This window comes from Acomys minous, assembly GCF_964271855.1.
Source record: "Acomys minous genome assembly, chromosome: 15".
NCBI classification, from domain to species: domain Eukaryota; kingdom Metazoa; phylum Chordata; class Mammalia; order Rodentia; family Muridae; genus Acomys; species Acomys minous.
Genome location: NC_140497.1, coordinates 40,994,091 through 41,014,055, shown reverse-complemented (window position 1 = coordinate 41,014,055; position 19,965 = coordinate 40,994,091). Strand labels below are relative to the sequence as shown.

The following is a 19,965-nucleotide window of genomic DNA, read 5'->3' as shown; positions in this document are numbered from 1 at the left end:
TTGCTCTCCACATAACCGTGGAGAATGTCCTGTCCATTGGGTAGAACAGAGTAGAGGTTCGAAGTTTACTACTTATATTGTCCTTGGTTAGTGCAATAGTTTGAGCAGATGCCCCTGGGCTCTGAACCATCCATCACGGCATTCTTCTTGTAGATTTCTAGGGTCCTCTAGGTCCTTCTATTTCCCCATCTTCTATATTTCTCTTACCTAGAGTCTCAGTAGGATGTTCTCACATCTATCCCAATCTCCTGGAGACACTTCCAACAGAACAAAGCAACAGCCTACGTACTGGGAAATGATCTTCACCAACCTACATCTGACAAAGGGCTAATATCCAAAATATGTAAAGAACTCAAGAAATTAAACATCACAAAACCAAACAACCCAATTGCAAAATGGAGCTCAAAACTAAACAGATAATTCTCAACAGAGGAATATTGAATGGTTGAGAAACACTTAAAGAAATGCTCACCGTCTTTAGTCATCAGAGAAATGCAAATCAAAACAACTCTGAGATTCCATCTTACACCCATCAGAATGGCTAAGATCAAAAATTCAAGTGACACCACATGTTGGTGAGGATGTGGAGGAAGAGGAACACTCCTTCATTGCTGGTGGGAATGCAAACTTATACAACTACTTTGGCAATATATCTGGCACTTTCTCCGAAAACTGGGAATGAGGCTTCCTCAGGACCCAGCTATTCCACCTCTTAGGATATACGCAGAAAATGTTCCACACAACAAGGAAATATGCTCAACCATGTTCATAGAAGCCTTATTCAAATAGCTAGAACCTAGAAACAGCCTAAGTGTCCCTCAGTTGAAGAATGGATAAAGAAACTGTGATACATTTACACTATGGAATACTACTCAGCTATTAAAAACAAGGAAATCCTGAAATTTGTGGACAAATGGATGGAGCTAGAAATGATCATACTGAATGAGTTAACCCAGAAACAGAAAGATTTGCATGGTATATATTCACTTATAATAGGGCACTAGCTCAAAAGCCTAGTGCTTGGGATAGATGTAGGATATTTTCCCCCCAAATTCTTCCACCTTAGTTTCTGTATCAGTATCTCTCAGTGATCCTGGGGCAGTCTGTTTCATCTAGACTGGCTAGGCACTTTGTTCTTTCTCTTTCTGTCTCTTTGACATGCACGTGACTCTTCTTCAGAGGTAAACAGGCCTTAGATTAGCTTTATAACTGTGAATCATCATGTGGTGCTGGGAATTGAACCTGAGTCCTCTGCAAGAAGGAGTGCTCCAGCTTCTGAATCTTCTCTCCAGCTACACCCTGCCCCTCCCCCAACCTGGCTTTTTTACATAGGTGCTCGAAATCTTATCTCAGATCCTCTTCTGTGCACAAAAGGCACATTATACACTCAACCATCCCCCCAGCCCTGGAGTCAAGGAAAGTGAAGCAAACACAGCAGAAAATATGTGATAAGAGTTTGAGTAAAGTAACTTTTTTTGTAATAGAACTTGCTTCTATAATCAAAATTTATATTACATATTACTATATTATATTATTTTTAAATATGTTTATATATGTGTCATTTGTATTAAGCAGGATGCTTAATGTGGAGTTGCATATAGCACTGTCTTGCATATTGCCCTAAAATCACAGGGCAACATAATTTTAAATATTGGAAAAATGTCAAATTTCAGTATGAATTATATCATAACATTTACATTTCATACTGAATTACTTGAACAAACTGTACAATTTCTACTAGAAGTTTTTAATTTTCCTGCTCCACATAAAGTTTATTCAACATAAATGGCTTAGACTCCCATTCAGTAGCAAACCGGGTCCTAATATTGGTGAGAAACTGTGTTAAAATTGTGCTATTCAGAAAACCTTAATATCATGTCTTTGTTTTCAACTTAACTTGTTCAAAGTGTCAATAACTTGGAATATTGTTATCTAAAAATAGGTGTCATTGGGGATAATAAGATTGACTCTTTCAGATTTGTAAATTTATATCCTAGATATGTAGACTCTAAATTGAAATTTCATAAATGCACCATATAGATGAGAAACAATCATTCTACTCCTCAGATGGAGTAGATGGTCAGAAAGTTAACCCTAGAGTCTGGAGAGATAGGGTCTGTGGTTATAATTAACTACTGGCTGCTTGCCTTGAACTTTTTTTTTTTTTTTTACATTCTTCAGGGTCTTTTTCATGAGGAGAGAAAGAAGGGACAATATTTAGTGAAAAACAGTAAAGGTGAATGTTTGGGGAGGTGACAGATAGGGGCTGAGATCCCAGCAGAAATTTCGAGTGAGTGTCAACAGTCTGTGACCTTTTGATACAATCTTAGATATGTACAATAGTGTATAAATTCTTTTTTTTTTTTTTAGGAGATGGTTTCTCTGTGTAACCTTGGCTGTCCTAGACTCATTTTGTAGACCAGGCTGGTCTTAACTCAGAGATCTGCCTGCCTCTGCCACCCTGATGTAAGGGGATTACATTACAGGTGTGTGCCACCACTCCTGGCTGGTTTAAGACAATTTGAAGTCACTCAAAAAAAAAAAAAAAAAAAAAAAGAAAAGAAAAGAAAAAAAAAACCCCTAATACTAACTAAATTTTAATTGCCATCTTAGCTTGTTTAATGGATAATTTATTGTATTAGAAGCAACCAATTATCAACCATACTAATAGCATATGTTAAGTGAAAGTAGTTCTTAGAAGACATGGCTAAGGGAAGCTTCTAAAAGAATGTATCATACGATGTACAGCTGTTTCAATAGCTATATTACAGTGCTGCATAAAACTCCTGCAACATATTCAAGAGTATTTACCACCACCCATCCCTTTGGTTGTTTTAACCCTACTTTACTTTCCTGAAACAAATGACAAATTTTCATTTCTTTCTATTTCATACTGACTAATACCTATTAATTATTGTATAAATCCCCTCAATGTTTAGAGACATTTTTACAGTAGCTAAAAGTGGGCAAAAGGGATGCATCCACAGGAAAATGTTGGATGGCCTACATTAGGTGGGCTTATTTTTAGACTATTTTATGATAGCACTTATGCTTTAGTGCTTTAGTTCCCATCAGTGTGATCCAGATTCAAGTTTCAATGTTATCCATAAATTTTCCCTCCATATAATATAAGAAATTAAAATATTTAATATGTGTGTCATATATATATATATATATTATTTTGAGATTACAGTACCTGCCATAATCCAGTCTTTCTTAAATAAATTACCTTTTCTAAGAAAATAATTTTTGAATCAACCAAAGCCATATATATCTACTTCTTCAGATAGTCTCTTTATAATCTTATGTACAGTTGGTTTTTAAGAACTGCTTTTTAATGGACCATAGCAATGTTTTGTTATACAATTATAGGTAAACTATATTTGAAGAATTGCTTTGTGACTGTTTTTTTTTTCAGATTCCTATAATGTTAAGGAAACCCCATAAATTATGCTTTTTTTTCTAAGAAGGAATGTTTGTATATCATTTCTGAGTAATGCAACACCCAATCTGGCTGAGAGTTTAGCATTATTTCTCATGGTTCCCTTTTTATAGAATTTAACTTGTAGATTTACTAAAAAATCCTAAACTTGCTCCCCCTCAGGGTATGTGAGAATGAGCTCCTGCATTTCTGGTCTCAAATTGCAGATCAGCATTTTTAATGCTGCCTAAAAGCCTTTGTGTGTGTGTTTTTTAAAATTACCAACATAGATCAAGTTTATGTTAATTGTATGAAAAAAGCAACAGAGATAATCAGTAACATTTACACAAGTTAAGTAGTTAACCTACTTCTGAGGCAGCAGAATTATTTAACTGTCAGCACCTTAAAGTGGGTAAAACATGTAATAAAGCATTTCTTTCTACTCTAGGTTTGTGCTTTGTTTTTTTGAAAGCTGTGTTGGGGACCTAGGTATAGAACTTTGCAGTGTTAACATGTGGTTTAAATCAAACAAATCAGCATTTGAGCTAAATATAACTCTCTACCCATGGTAAGCAGTCTACTGTCAGTGCCTTCTCTTTCCTCCATGGTTTCCAGACAGCCATTAGCGGGAGCAGAAATGTCACTCAAGAGACAGTTTAGAACAGGAACTAATTCCTTTATGTAAAATTCCACGCAGAAGAACATAGAATAAAACACCTGTGCTTTCAAAGCTTCATAAGAAATCAACAATTATTGAGAGTGTAGTTCTAAGCTTTATTGATTAAACAATAAAGCTAACTTTTCTTTGTAAAGAAGGCCCCTGAGTAACGTGAAAAAGAAAATAAATCTAGAACTTACTTACCATACACTTTCTCAGAGGCTAGGTGGCTTTTTCTATATATACCATGCCTTCCATCAAATTATTAGTGTCCTTCCAAATAAGTGCATGGGTTAATCAGTGAGTGATGAATAATAATTTTGGGGGTCAAAATCCAAGATATTAGAATGAATGCATGTCTAATTCAATGCCACCATCATCACTGATACACATTTTAAAAGAACTATGCCCATAGTCCTACGTTTATTGTTGCCACTTGAGAGATGGGACTTGAGTCTGGCTTAAGGCTCACTTTATTTTCTGTCTCCCAATCTCCTGGTGTGTCATTACTAAGCCAAATATGTCATGGGCTACCCACCCCTGATTGGTTTCTTTATCTCAATGCTGTTTCAGTGCTTTACTTATTAGAAACATGTTTTGAGAACAGTATAGACCATGACAAAAACCTAAAAAAAAATTGTGTTTAAAAACACAATTTACCATCAATTATACACAAGCTACCACATACCCCTCATTGGCGTTTACCTGGGTGCTTTGATGCAAATTCTGGTCCTTTGCTTCTGGAGATAGGGATTTAACATTGACCTGAGCTGTATATATATATTATATATGGCTCATATATATGTATGTTTATATATTAATAATCCTGCATAGTCCATGGCTTCATGTAAACCCATTCACACTATTCAACAAAGTGTAGTTACAGTGAGCTTAGAACTCTAAAAAGTAAAGCTAGAAAACAAAGTGGTTTAATGTTCTCTCATTTAAATTGCTCTTTTCAAGTAGTTTTTCTTATCTATATTCACACATCTATTTCAATATACATGCAAGATTAGCATGACTTTTAAATAAGAACCTGAAGAAGTTGTCTTTAGTGTGGCCTGCCAGCCACTTTGTCAAAATATAAATCCAGTGTCACAAAGGAGAGACTTAGACATTAACAAAAGAAGCTTTTAAAAATCATTTTTTTACTGTACATGGTGCTTCTGAACCAAAATCATTAAATATTTGTATATCACAATAATTACACTTTGTCTTTGTTAAAAGTAATCTGCAATATTTATCTTTTCAGAACATTTCCTGAGTTTTGTATGTATTTCATTTGTATGCATCTTAAGGACTGACATAACCCTGATTCAACAATGTGAGAAAACATAAATTCTGCTCTCATTTTAGAAGGAAAATAGTGTGGATTTTTCCTGCAGAGTATCTTGAAGATTAGCTGTTTAACAACTTAGATCAGCTTTTGAATAATAAATTAACAATATTATGATAATAGGAATCTAAAATATTTGCTTAGCAGAATAAATTTACTTACTTTGGAAGCAGAATATGTGCTTTAAAATTTTGCTAAGCGAATGAGTATTATAGAAAAACATCAAAGTTTTATTAATCAAATTTATGTTTTAGACCAGTTAGTAGTATAAGGTTGGCCAATACCCACTACAAAGTCTCCAACTAATATGTTTCTTTATATATAAATGCCATAACCTTACATGTTATTACTTCATAGAATTTAAGATGTGCTCAATATGTTATTTCTCAATGGAAATGTGTATGGTACCATTATTGCATCAATTTAAAAATAAACATTGTTTTGTCTCATTACCTCCAGTAGAAACATTTCTTTCTGGAAAGGAGAGACAATCCTCCACTACTCAAAGTTAATAAAACTTTAAATATCCACAAAGTCACAAGAATCATAAATCCCCCACCCCAAGGTTATGTTAGCAGGGAGTAACTGTTCGGGGGGGGGAGGGGGGAATGGTTTTGTTTTGTTTTCCAGTTTGTTTCCAATATACAGCTGACTGTATATTGAACAGGAAGCTCAAAATGTGCATCCTGTAATCTTGTCTGCTGTGTAAATTTATCTCCTATAAGAAACTATAGATTGCTCACACAGCCTGAAGCCCTTTGGAACATAGTGTAGAGGTGTAAAGTTTGAGGCCCCCGTGCTAGCACAGAGCCTGTCAGGCCCAGGATGCTTCCTAGACTAGTAGGTACAGCAGGTGAGATCCCTGCCTTTGCCCTTAGCTCAAAAGGAGAAACAAATTTTATTATGCTGCTTTGTATTGAAAAACAACACCCAGCAGAATAATGGTAGTTGCTCCATAATAAGGAATAAGGATGCTTTCTGGAAAACAACTGCAAGTTACCATAGAGAGCTGAGAAGTGTTGGAACATCTATGCCACTGCAGCCAACATTGCTCTGTAGACAAAGCAATTGACAAAGGCAATGAGTTTTATATTTTAACTTTTCACACATACCACTATCTGTTAAAATCCTAGAACCGACTGATATTTCCTTGCAATGGATACTGATGTGCCGTTAGGGTCCTCCCCTCTTCCCGTATAAAGATTTCATTATGCAAATGGTGTAACGATAATCTCTGAGAGAATTACAGATTAAAATATGTCCTTCAAGAACAGTAAAAAAAAAAAAATCAGTTACAGAGTTTCAGTCAATGAGTGGAGTATGGGTGGAACAAGGCATTACTCACAACCCATAAGGTGGTTGAATAATGGTATAGATTTTAAGGGTTGCTTACCATCTACCTACTTGATAGTCAGGCATATAGCACCCAGGTCCCCAGAAACTAAAAGAGTTATTTCTACTCGGGCTAGGACCTACATGGCTTGGTCCTAGAAACCTTACTGGGGTGAAGAAGAAATGAAGAAAGGAGAAACACACAGGTACATGTTCCGAATGCTGGGATGGAGCTCTGGTGGAGCAGTGTCAATAACTGTGAACTTCAGCATGCTTATTATACACAGGAGGAGGGGAGAGTTAGCAAATCTGGGTATGATTCTCTGCTGGGGAGGAATTTATCCAGAAAAAGGAAGATGCAGTTGTTAGTTTTTTCACACACTGGTTGGCCAATCATTTGTAAACATTCATTCTTGGGCCAGAGGAGGACTTTCCCATGTCTTAGAGCCTCACCCAGATGAAGGCTTTGCCAGTTTACATGAGTCTGAGGTCTTGGTGGTCCTTAGCAGTACACATCCATTCAGACCTCACCTACTCCTTATATATTCGCTTAAGATTTCTTTGGCTCCCGGAACTGCTAGTGTTGGTTTCACACTACAAGTGGCTAGGAAGTCCTCATTGCTGAAAATACCAAACACTTTGACTTCACAGCAAGTTGGAATGCAATCAACTCCCTCCTTGATCACAGCACTAGGGAAATGGCTGGAGGAAAATTGTTATCAACAATCTTCCTTAGTTTTGGACCATGTGCATACTACTACTACATGTTGGATAAGGTGTTTCTGTTAGTACAACAGTAGCATGATTGTTATGTGTACAATTAATTGTCTCCGGGTTGGATAAAAGGCCTGTTGTGTATGTGAAACCTTCTGCTTGATGCTGTAATCTAAGGGAAAATCCTGTGATGGGGATGTCATAGGTCTTGTGGGGGGGAAGCAACTATTATTGTGTTGTAAATGCATGCGATGTGGCGGTCAAACTTTCTTTGAGCTATTAATGCGTATGCCTATGGAGTATAAACAATGGCAGTATCTATCGTGATGGGAAACTTTGCTTTCTACCATGGGCAATGGCCATTGTTAAAATTCATAGCCATTCAAGCTTCTGAGTTTAAGTGACTATTGCTGTGGCATAGCGATTAGATATTGAGGCATAGATGGAAGAAAATAAAGAGATAATCTGCATCATCATCTCCAGGAAATATAATGGGAGAAGAGGCAGGAAGAATGTCAGAGCCAGAGGAAGGAGGGAGTATGGTACCTCTGTCTCTGACACACTGAAACCTGCTTGCCGTATAGAGGCGACAAGCTTTTGACGCTGGAGAAAACGAGTGGATCTTATGAGGTTCATCAAATTCACGACATGTACAGGACTCAGAATAGTTGTAATGGGATAAGAATCTCAAAAGTTCTTTATTCAAGTTCGTAGAAAAAGTGAATAATTTCTAGGTGAGACTCTACAGTGGAGTACTTTGAAAACTGGGTGAGGAGTTGTACGGGTGCATCATTTTGAGTCATTACCTATGGTAGCATTGGCTCTTTGGTGCTGAAGCTGTTCATACTCTTCGAAGTTCCTCGTTCTTCAAATAATCCTCACCATCTCATTACCTTCCAATGCTAGATTTCAATGGAATCATTTACTAGGTCTTTGGATTAGTGTCTTAACCTGGTATGAAAACATGCTTATTTAACTCTCTCAGGAAGAGCCACACAATTAAGGGCAAAGAAAAGTAAGGTTTTTTTTTTCTCTTTATGTATGTCAATATGTTAAAAACACAAGTCTTGTACATTTTTCATTCAAAATATTTTATTTTTAAAGATTTTTTTTGGGGGAAAAATAAGCAACCTGATGGGTGTCCTAAAAGCAAAATGCTTCATAGAAGAGAAACAGCTAGAGCTGAAATGTGTTCTCAAAGCTGAAATCTGTAGAAGAGGTCGAATGTGCCCTGAGGCATAAGGATGCTAATTTTGTTTTATTGGATTTTACTGTAGCTATTAATATATTTTGCTAGAGATTTATGTGATCAATTTATCCTATGGCCTTAACTAATTCCCACAGTATATTTTATCAGAATATGTGACTTTTTATAAATTTAGCTTTCTTCTGTTTCCACATATGGGAAATATTCTGTTTCTAGGAATGTTAGTTATTACCATTTTTTGAACTAATAATAAATAATGACAAATAGGATCATTGTTTTTCTCACCATTTCTTTTTCTTTCTACAAGGAATCCCAGCTTCATTTTGTTGCACTACTCTGTCTCCAGCTTTATTGGTTCTTCAATGAAATGACAAATGGATTACATTTTGGGTTGTGTGGCTCTCATTGCCCTGTTGTACTTCTGATAATATTTGTCTGTGACAAGCAGTTATTTTTCATTACCACATTCAATCATGAGTAATGAACTATTTTAATAATGGTGAATGTAAAATTAATTAATAATCTGCAGGTATGCCAGGACATGATTGCTTTCTCTTTCCAACACAAAGAAAACAATTCTATCTGTACTTATAAATTTGCATATGAATGACCCATGTATAAGGAATCCTGAATATAAATCATTTATAAGTACACTGCCAAACTGTTCTCAACTTCTCTGTTTATAGACAAATTATTTCAGAATTCTTTAGTTGCCATGACAATCATAAGAAGTAGGATTTAAAAAAAAAGGAACTTGAAGTGTGCCTGTAGATATTAATATTGAAATGTTTCATGTTATTTAACACTCCTGGCAATTTTGTTGAGTAGCTCTATGGCTTTATGTATACTTCAGAAACCTATGTGATTCTCACGGGTCCTACAATTCTCCTTCATAGATTTTAAATAAGTAAATGTGTATTTAATAGCATATTATTATGTCTTAATAACAGATCTATCATATCCCCCTTCCTATCTCCTTTTCTTCCTTTTCCTCTTTTCTCCTCCTTTCCTTCTTCCTTTACCTTTCTTTTTCCAAGTACTAAGCATGTTTTCTGCAATGTCTTGATAAGAAGGAAAACTATAACGTCTCCCATTACTTTCTCAAAACGATTCTCATGCTTTACTCCCATGTTGCCTTTTCAAAAATTATTTTATTTATTTTTCTGTGTATGTGTGTTTCTTGTATGCATGTGTTTACATTTCATGTATTCCTATCACCCTCCGAGGTCAAAGAAAGAGTCTGATCCCCTGAAACAGGAGGTACAGACATTTGAGAATCACCATGTGATGCTAATAACCAAGCCTGGGTCCTCTGAAAGAAAGGACGGTGTTCTTAATAGCTGAGCCATCTCTCCAACCTCTCACTCTGCATGTGGTCTTTTGCAAGATAGAAATACCACAAGAAGAGGTCAAAGCAATTGTCACATGCATCTCAAACGTTCACTTAAGAATGTCCTCAGGATGTTGCCTGCATGAAATAGAAAACTCAGTTTTCTTGTTCACTATTCTAGACATTTGTTTATACTGGTCAAGTTCTTTATTTTCCCTCCAGATATACAAAACTATGATCGTTACCAATTGATAGTAGTTATCACGAAAAGAGTGGGAAAACCAGGAGAAGTGCATCAGGATAAGTAATTCATAAAGAGCGGTGAGAAGGCTTTGGTTTTTATTGTGAATGACAAATAGCTGTTGGAAGGTAAAGAGCAGATGAGTGACAAGATCAAAATTATGGTAGAGACATTAGTCTGGCCACTGTGTAGATCACTGATTTCTTAGGGAGAAGGTAAGAACACATAATGTGGGCAAGGCATTACACTGCTTGAGACCAAGATTTATGATCTGCAAATGGCAATAAAGTGGTAGGATTTGGGAGAATTAATGTGGAAACATCCTCCTTTGCTGATAGATTATTTATTTTGCTTTTTGGAAATGAAGAACATAGGACAGGTTCAAGGCTTTTATTCTACTAAAAGGCTGTTGATGTATAAGCTCAGAAAGCATGTGCTCAACTTGCCTGGGGACTATGACTTTCAAGCATCATCCAAAGTAATCCATTTGTACTTTGAGTGATCATTGACAGTGTGTACTGAACATGTGAATTGTGAATCTGATTAGGAACTCTCTTTATAATAAGTCTGTAAGTGTATAAATCAAAGGAGAAAAGAGGAGAGATGTCAGCATTGGACTTGAATGTACTTCTCCTTTCATGGTAGAGAAAGGGTAGGATCAGCAAAAAAGACTTGTAGAAATGATCATTAGAGGATCCTAGAGTTTGCTATGATGGCCACAGGGTAAAGAGGGTCTTTCCACCACTTGACAAGTCAAATCAAAGGAAGACATGCTTTGTTCATTGGTGGAGACAGTGGAGCCTGCTCAGGATCAGTGTTCCCTTAGATGAGATAGCACAAAGCACTGGATACTGAAAAAATATATAGCTTTCAAATTTCCATACCCTGCAAGTTCTCCTGTCGTGCCCCTGGTAAACAAAAAATACTTTCATAGATTCTGAATCATTTATACTTCAAAATAATTCATGACTGGAGTATCTTATTTTTCTTACCTCTATCTATACAAAGAGCCAAAACACTAAGAATGTAGCATTTATAAAATTCTTGATTGTGCCATGGTTCTTCTTGCTACAGGTAGTTTATTGTGTGTGTAATAATATAAATATATGTAAAAAATAAAAAAATAAAAAGATAATTATAAAATTAATTCTATTTTAGTTATACAATTAAATGTTTAGTATTTATGGTGAAATTCTATTTTAAGCTCTATGAATAAGCTTTGGTTCCTAGATATGATTGAGAGGTAATGACATAACATTTATCTCCTTAATTTTCTGTGTTCCACACCCGCTTTCCACAGGGCTTTCTTTTCTGTCTTGTTCTGAAAGCCCATCGAACTAGAGCTAAGGTCTTGAACTCATCCGAATCTTAGTGAGGATCTCCTGACACAGGGCCTCCCATACATCATTAAGAACCTGTTACATGTTATTACAAGCAAGGAGACAATCAATTAGATAAAGGAACCACACTGCCTTTGATAAACTTAAGACTTTTAGAAGATTTGACAGACAGTGGAGATTCATAGCCTTCCCGTATCTGAAAGTAGAATTACTAGACAGTTGAGGGCACTGGTTTGGAGCCCTGTGTAAAATATTATGCAGTTAATGCTCCAATGTATAACATGTTAATAACAAAGTAAAAGTGAACTGAATAAGTAAAAGAGTTCATGCGTATATGGACATATGCACACATGTATATACTACGTGTCTCTACATAGGTATATAAACATACATTAATATTTTCCTAGCAAGCATTGCTAAGGATTTTGTGTATCCCCTCATTTTGGATTGAGAAAAAAATATAGAAACATGTTTTTTTTAGATATAAGAACATTATACTAATATGTAACTATTGTACTTAAAATATTGTTTCTTAGGATTTAAACTAGTCTTTTATTTATTCAAATTTTTCTGAGATTTTTAAATGCATTTAAATACAATCAAGAAAGGCACTGCCATCTAAATACGGAATGCTAATAGAAGTTTTAAATTATGTGTTAACACTGTTATGATATAAAATACTCATTAGGCCAAACTCTAAAATCTATCTTTTAAATTACAGATGTTCCACTAATTAGGCAAAGGGCTTCCATTAACTTTCAAATTATAGAATTATTATGCCGGGCGTGGTGGCTCACGCCTTTAATCCCAGCACTCGGGAGGCAGAGGCAGGCGGATCTCTGTGAGTTCGAGGCCAGCCTGGTCTACAAAGTGAGTCCAGGATGGCCAAGGCTACACAGAGAAACCCTGTCTCAAAAAAAAAATATAGAATTATCCATGTATGAAGTCTTAAAACATGAAAGTATTTTACTTGGTATCAAAAGCTAAGGTGAGCAGATAAATAATTTTAGACTATTAACATTCAAATCAACTTAATAATAAGGCATTTTTATTTTTTGTGTTTTTACTTAAAGAGGGCATATAAATAACTAGTTTTTTTTAAAAAATAGTATTTGTAAAACACTAGTTTTCAAGGATATAGATTTTATGTTAATGTGATATAAACTGATACTTCTTGCTAGATGATTGAATTATTTGCTTCCCACACATAGACCATTAAAAATGGAAACTAAGTCAAATCTCAGGTAGGTTAGCTTTGCTAAATTCCTTAATTATGAAAATACTCACATATTCTATTATGTAAGTTTTAGTTTATATTTATAAACATTGAATACCTGGGAATTGCCTCTGCAGCACTTTATTGAACTGTTATTGACCTTGACTAAAGAGAAAATAGTATGTGAAAGGCAGAATTGGTTGGAGAGTTTTTAATGTATAAAAACAGAGCTAGTTTTCATAAGCATTTCAATTTATTTTACATTTATTCAATATATGCATTTCAGTTTATTTATTTTTTTCATAGAAGTTTATTCCTTGGCAAATCTTAGTTACAAATCTGTTGGATTACATCTAAAACCTGAGAAAGAAAAAATATCCAGAAACAAAGGAAAACAGTAATACCCAATTGGAACTTTACATTTTCAATATTACAACGCTAATTGCATACTTATAATATCACGATTGTTGCATAAAATTCATTACTCATCATTGTAAATATTCTTCACATAATTGTATAGGGTGCTAGTCATTTGATAAAAATAAGAAAATAGTTTTTTACAATGTAATAATCATACTATTCTCTGACTTCTATAAATTAATGGCTGGACCCCTTATGCATCTATTGACATGAGGGTTTACTGTTCCTGTGTTCAGTAGCATTAACAATGGAGAATGTTTTAATGTTCTTTAGGAAGCATCAGATACTGTGAGGATTAGATGTCTAATTTTTTAGAAGGGCTGCTAAGATGTGTAAAGAAAATGTCTATCCTGAATTAGTGACTTTCTGTTGTGAAAGCATACCCAATAAGAACAACAGAAAGGAAAAAAGAAATAGAGAAGGAGGTGCTTATTTTGTCTTACCATCTGATAGTGTGGTCCATCGTGGTGGGGCAGACTTGGTGGGAGGGGTGTGTGGTGTCTGGTCACATTATGTCTGCACTAAGTACAGAGCTATGCATGTGGCTCATCAGTTAGCTTTTAAAACTTTCCTTTGTTAGAGGTTAGAGTTAGAGGTGGATAGAATCATGAAACATGTGTTAAAGTAAAAAAAGCACAAGGCATTTGAAAAAGTACTATATGCTCTTCTTTTTTCTTCTCCTGAATGCCTTTTATTGACCTAGTTCTTAAATCTGATTTTTTTCACGTTTTAAAAAACATATATATTTACATTATTACACATATATACACTAAACCACCTGCTGCAAGAAAAAACATGAAACAATCAGGAAGTATATAAATGTTATGCTCATAGTGTTTTGGCTATTTGTATTTGGCGCCTTTGAAGAAAGCATTTTTCCTATCTTGGTGCACCTAATATTCTGAACATAAATCAATCTCTATCATCTCTCGTCATTATCAGTTTAAAACATCTATCAAGATCTAAAAACATCTTAACCCCTAAACAGCTAAGCTTCATTGTAAAACAAAACTATCTGGTCTTCAACCCCATCAGAGACTTTAGAAGGAATAAAATTGATTACCTGAGGAAGTGCAGTTAGTAGCTTTCCAAATGAGAAGATGACGGAGACAGTTTGCTACCTGAACAGTCACCCCAAACTCTCCATTACGTTGGAGCATCCTCTTCAGTCTTCTGTCCCAATATACCTGACAGACCTGAGGCAGGAACTACTGAGGACTTGCTTACCCCGTCTTGGCGGAGTTTGGCCATTGATCTGCCTGCATCCAAGCTTGCCCTTTTAAAAAGCAGAATTCTGTCTGTAGTAGAAATAAAGACATTTTGCCCAGTGTCTTATTTGCCACGTTTGAGGCCAACTCCATAAGGATGTTCTTTTATGCTCAACATCCTCAAATGAGAATCCTCTTTGAGGTAGGCTGGGTGTTGCCAGAAGTTAACCTGTCTCATTGCCAATGAATCTTCAAAATAATAAAAAACAAATTTAAATGCCATATTCTGTATGTCTCTGAGGTGTTAGAAGACCTTATCTAACTATTTTACCCTATCTTTCCGTATAATCATATCTACCTGTTGCACCTAAGATGTATACTCTTGTCAGAAAAATGGACTAGTAACTGATATGACCATGATTTGATCAACTAACAATTAACTTGTATAACTTACTTATTCTAAACAGCCTGCAATAGCACTTTGAAAATACTAGAAGTAAACGTTGTATTATAATTGAGTTGTATGGGTACAATACTGCATATCAGAGTGGAAATATATAAGTGCTCTTCTTAGATAATATAATTTAAAATTTTATTTCACTTGAATCTCTACAGTGCCATCACTCTGTTCCTGATTCCGAAATGAGACAAAATAACCTAGAAAAAGGAAATATTTATTAAAATTATTTTTAAAACACCCTTTAAAATTTTGACTTCATCCTCTTTCATGTGCCGCTTGGTACCTGTTTCTTAGCTACCTTTCCTACATTCCCAGGAAGGTATTTGGAAGTTAAGAGTAATATACTGTGTATACCAATATTTTTTTAGAGCAAACATTACAAATCCAGTGGAGTGGAGTAATAGTTTTTTTATGGCATATATTATAAAGCATCCCCTTATTGCTATGTACTTATTTTCTCTAGTACAAGAAAAATATTTAGGAAGGTTCAGTGGATGTCAGTTGTCACCCACAGCCCTATCTCCATCTTCTGAAAAAAGTCATAACCTAAATCAAGGTTGAGATAAACAAGAGTCTGAGAAGGCTATTTCTTATATAAAGATTTTACTCACTTACTTATATATTGCATTTAAAAAGTACTTTGAAACTTGGTTCTGTTTCTTCTCCAATACCTAAGCTTGCAAAGGAGATAGCAACCTGAATTTTTTTTCCCTGTAAATGGAAGAAAATACTAACTATGGTGTACAAGGTTCTGAATGAATATAGACTTTTACAAAGCAAACAAAACTTCCATATCGCAGTACTGTGCACACCTTTGATATTATTTTTAAAACTGGCTAGTCTAACTCAACTACCATGTAGTTTATTGTATTGCTACTGTTACAGGGAAAGCCTGAGCTCTGACAGACTTATATTCTTATATTCTCTTCCAATCATTCTTTATGCCCCTTGCTTTAATCTTAGTATTCTAACTGTGTGTATTTATTATCACATGGCTTTGGATATAGTTTTACAGCATTGTGCCCTACCTCTGTTTGTTTCAAATGCAGTATTCCCTTAGAGCACAAGTATATTTTGAACAGATTTTTCTAAAAATTTCTAATTGTGTTTCGCACATTGCTTGCTTTACAACACAGCTAATTTCCTTAAGCCTTGTTTAAAGCATTTCTTGGCCTTTCTAATCTTTATTGACTAGTTTATCCATTATATTATTAGATTTTATACACTTGCATTACAGTTATAATATGTAATGTAGTATCTCTTTTACAATTAATATTTTTCTTTATTTAAAAAACTCAGCAAGTTTTTAATATGAGGGAAAATTTTTATAAAATATTTAATGTTTAAACATATATATATATATATATATATATATATATATATATATATATATAACTTCCCAGAACAATGCAATTATATCATAGTAATGTAAAATTATTTTATTTTCTGCATGTATAGGGTTCATGTGTCAGAGGTGGATGTCATGTTTCAATGTTTCAGTGCTTTAAATAAGTGAACATAGGGAAGAAGAAATGACTATAGATAGATAAAGGTGCCTCATATTTGACCATGTCCCCTGGATGGGGAGGCCTGGTGGCACTCAGAGGAAGGATAGCAGGCTACCAAGAAGAGACTTGATACCCTATGAGCATATACAGGGGGAGGAGGTCCCCCTCAGTCACAGTCATAGGGGAGGGGAGTAAGGGGAAAATGGGAGGGAGGGAAGAATGGGAGGATACAAGGGAGGGGATAACCATTGAGATGTAATAGAAATAAATTAATAAAATAAAATAAAATAAAGAAAAATACTTAGTTTAAGCTTGGTTTATAGGGCGGTGGGAAAAGAATGAATATATGTGACTAGGTTAGAAGGAGAGGATGTATTGTGCTGATTAACAAATTAAATACTTGCGGGTATCTTTCACTGAACATCAAGGTAATCATAGAATGACTCACAGTTTTAAGGCATGATCCCATTGGTGTCCCTTTTATCAGTTAAGGATGTGGAGTTTGCCTCACCAAGTAAAAGCTCATAATTCTGAATATTTATGTGTTTTTCTCAGAACACTTCCATGCAGTAGAATTCTTTTACATTGTAGTATTGCCTATTAATTCCAAATTCATATCCAGAATTAAAGATATCAATGAGAACATTAAGCTTAAAAAACCACTGGGACCTGTGTGTTCCAAATAGAACCAATAATTATATTTTTAATGACCATGGTAAGAATAGAAAAATGCATCAAGCAGTTAGATCTATATATATCCATTCAACCACAGATATTGACCTGAGCACATCATAATATCATTGCAGTCTGAGCAGTTAACCACTCATGCATTTATACATTATTCAGGTCATTTATTTTAATTAAAGTAATGCAGCACCTTTCGATGATTAATAATTGGATGTTTCACAAAAGTAAATTTTAATTTGTTGAAAATGGTCAGAATGATAGTAATAGATGTTGAATCTACTTCTTCATATACATAGCTGCATAAATGTACCTACCCTGGTACATAAAAAGATATTTTTTTTAAAGGTTTGGGACATTATGAGATGAATAGCATATTAGGTTCCATCCTCCAGTTTACTGGAATTTCTGTTGTCTTTTGAGTGAAAGCTGCTATTTGTTTACTATCTTGCTGTTATGCTTGGAAAATGCATGTGTTCCTCAACCCAGATACCCTGAGCTACTCACCAATTGCACATATAACTTGTGCCCTTAGATTTACTTCCTATTTCATAAATCAATACTTTTACTTCCACCCATATTCCTCTATTCTGAAAAAAATCCTAATCCATAATACTTCCCTCAGTCACAAGTCTGAGGTGGGATATCTATGTTTTCCTAGGAAAATATAAGTATAATTTACTATTTATTGCAGGAATGGTGATGCTTCTTACACTGCATTCAAATAATCTCACATAAGCATTGTTTACATGCTTAATAAGTCTCCCCATCTACTATAACTTGCTTTAGTTATTTCCTGTTTTGTGATGTGGATAGCTTACAACAATTTTTGGCTCTGAAGAGGGATTTTGTTTGGTTCAAATATAACATCAGCTTTCAGGAACACTGGACAGATGCAATTGAAAGTGCTGATCTATCTTACTGATTCCCATAAACTTCTATTCCTACTTCATAGGGATGTATAATAATGAAATCCAGTAAAATTATATGTAGAATAATCTAAGTTTTTAAAAACCTAATGCTATCACCTTCCTACATTTTACAGAAAACATTTTCTTCATTTAAAAAAAAATCCGTTTTTAATCCCATAGAGGGAAAGATCTTTCCTGGACCAATTTCTCTGGGCAGCTGTTTGAACATCTCTTCATTTACGATGACAGACTTAGCACATTTCACTGGCTGAGAGTCAGAAAATTAACACTGAGGTTCTCTGTATTGTTGATATTAATGCACCCTTTTTTGTTCAATGAGCTACTTTAGCATATGGGATATAAAGTCCCACTGTGGGATCATGCCTTGAGTTAGCTGAGTTATGGACACTTCAAGTAGTTTTTGGATAGCAGATTTTAAATAACCCAGCTCAGAGCAGTTTGAAATGTTCTGACTTGCTGGGGCTTACTTACTTTCAGAATTCAACAGACATCTGCAGCATCGATAAAGCTCGTGCACTTTTGAGTATTTTTAAAGGAAAATATGGAAGGTTGTCATAGCAAATATGTAACAGTTAACTTTGAAATTCTGAACTGCGTTTGGGAGGATACTTTCTTGTATCAATCTTAGTAATATCACAGTCATTTAAAAAAAAAGCTGATGTTGCTCCTTCCAGCCAGCATAGAGCGATGGGCGTCTCCCGGCATACTAGCACAAGCGCCAACAAGACCCGGGGTAAGAGAAAGGCCTACCATAAGAAACGGAAAAATGAGCTTGTGACGGCCTGCTGCCAACGGTAAGATTGGCTCTCGTCACATACACACAGTCTGAGTTCAAGGAGGCAGTAAGCATATACAGGGGGAGGAGGTCCCCCTCAGTCACAGACATAGGGGAGGGGAGTAGGGGGAAAGGGGGAGGGAGGGAGGGAGGAATGGGAGGATACAAGGGATGGGCTAACAATTGAGATGTAATATGAATAAATTAATAAACTATTTTTTTTAAAGGAGGCAGTAAGATGTACCGTGCCGTGAGATTGGATGTGGGGAACTATTCCTGGGGCTCGGAGTACTCGTAAAACAAGGATCATTGATGTTGTCTACAATGCATCCAATAACAAGCCTGTGCGCGTCAAGCCCCTGGTGAAGAACTGCATCGTGCTTATTGACAGCACACCACACCGTATCGACAGCAGCATGAGTCCCACTACGCATTGCCTCTGGGCTGCAAGAAGAGGGCCAAGCTGTCTCCTGAGGAGGAAGAAATTTTAAACAGCAACTGATCAAAGAAAAGTCAGAAGAAATACGATGATAAAAAAGAACGCCAAAGTCATCAGTCCTCTGGAGGAGCAGTACTAGCAGGGCGAGCTTCTTGCCCGTGTTGCCTCAAGATCAGGCCAGTGTGCCAGAGCTGATGGCGATGAGCTAGAGGACAAGGAGTTGAAGTTCTATCTGAGGAAGACCGAAGCCCAGAAAGGCAAATTACCGTTCATAGCTCATGTAATAAAGGTGTTTATTGGTATAGGGGGGAAAAATGTTTATGTTAAATTTGATAAAATGACATTTCTAGTTGTGCTATGGTGAGGGTGTAAATTGAGGACAACCATCACTTTATCACAAAGAAAGGTTAAAGATAAACCGAGAGTAACACGGGACGAGATGACTGAAATGGTATCTCTGTCCGCACTCAGGGAAGGGCAATTTAAGGAAGGAGTGGAAAAGTTTCAGTTCAGCACTTTTCACTGACATAATAAACTTGTAGTTTCAGAGGGAGCCTCTGCTGAATGGTGTCAGTGCCCGATTAGTGCTTAGGCAGTCCCTTGAAGGCACTGGACAGTGACTCAAAAGGTCCGAATTCGGAAACTAAAGGAGGCCGAGTGATGTGACTCAGAAATGCCCCCAAAGACTGTATGATTGCTTTGTATCAGCTCCCAGAGTCTTTTGGGGTCAAGAGTCAGAGCAAG

At 35.7% G+C, this 19,965-nt stretch overlaps 1 long non-coding RNA gene across 1 annotated transcript in view; it reads left to right on the top strand.

Annotated features, from left to right (window-relative positions):
• LOC311584944 overlaps positions 1-19,270 on the top strand; it is a 185,463-nt gene extending 166,193 nt beyond the window's left edge. Inside the window, exons 5-6 of the long non-coding RNA XR_014775045.1 lie at positions 18,682-18,801; positions 19,010-19,270. This is a non-coding gene — a long non-coding RNA (uncharacterized lncRNA). The remainder of the gene's footprint in view (positions 1-18,681; positions 18,802-19,009) is intronic.
• The last annotated feature ends 695 nt before the right edge of the window (positions 19,271-19,965 follow it).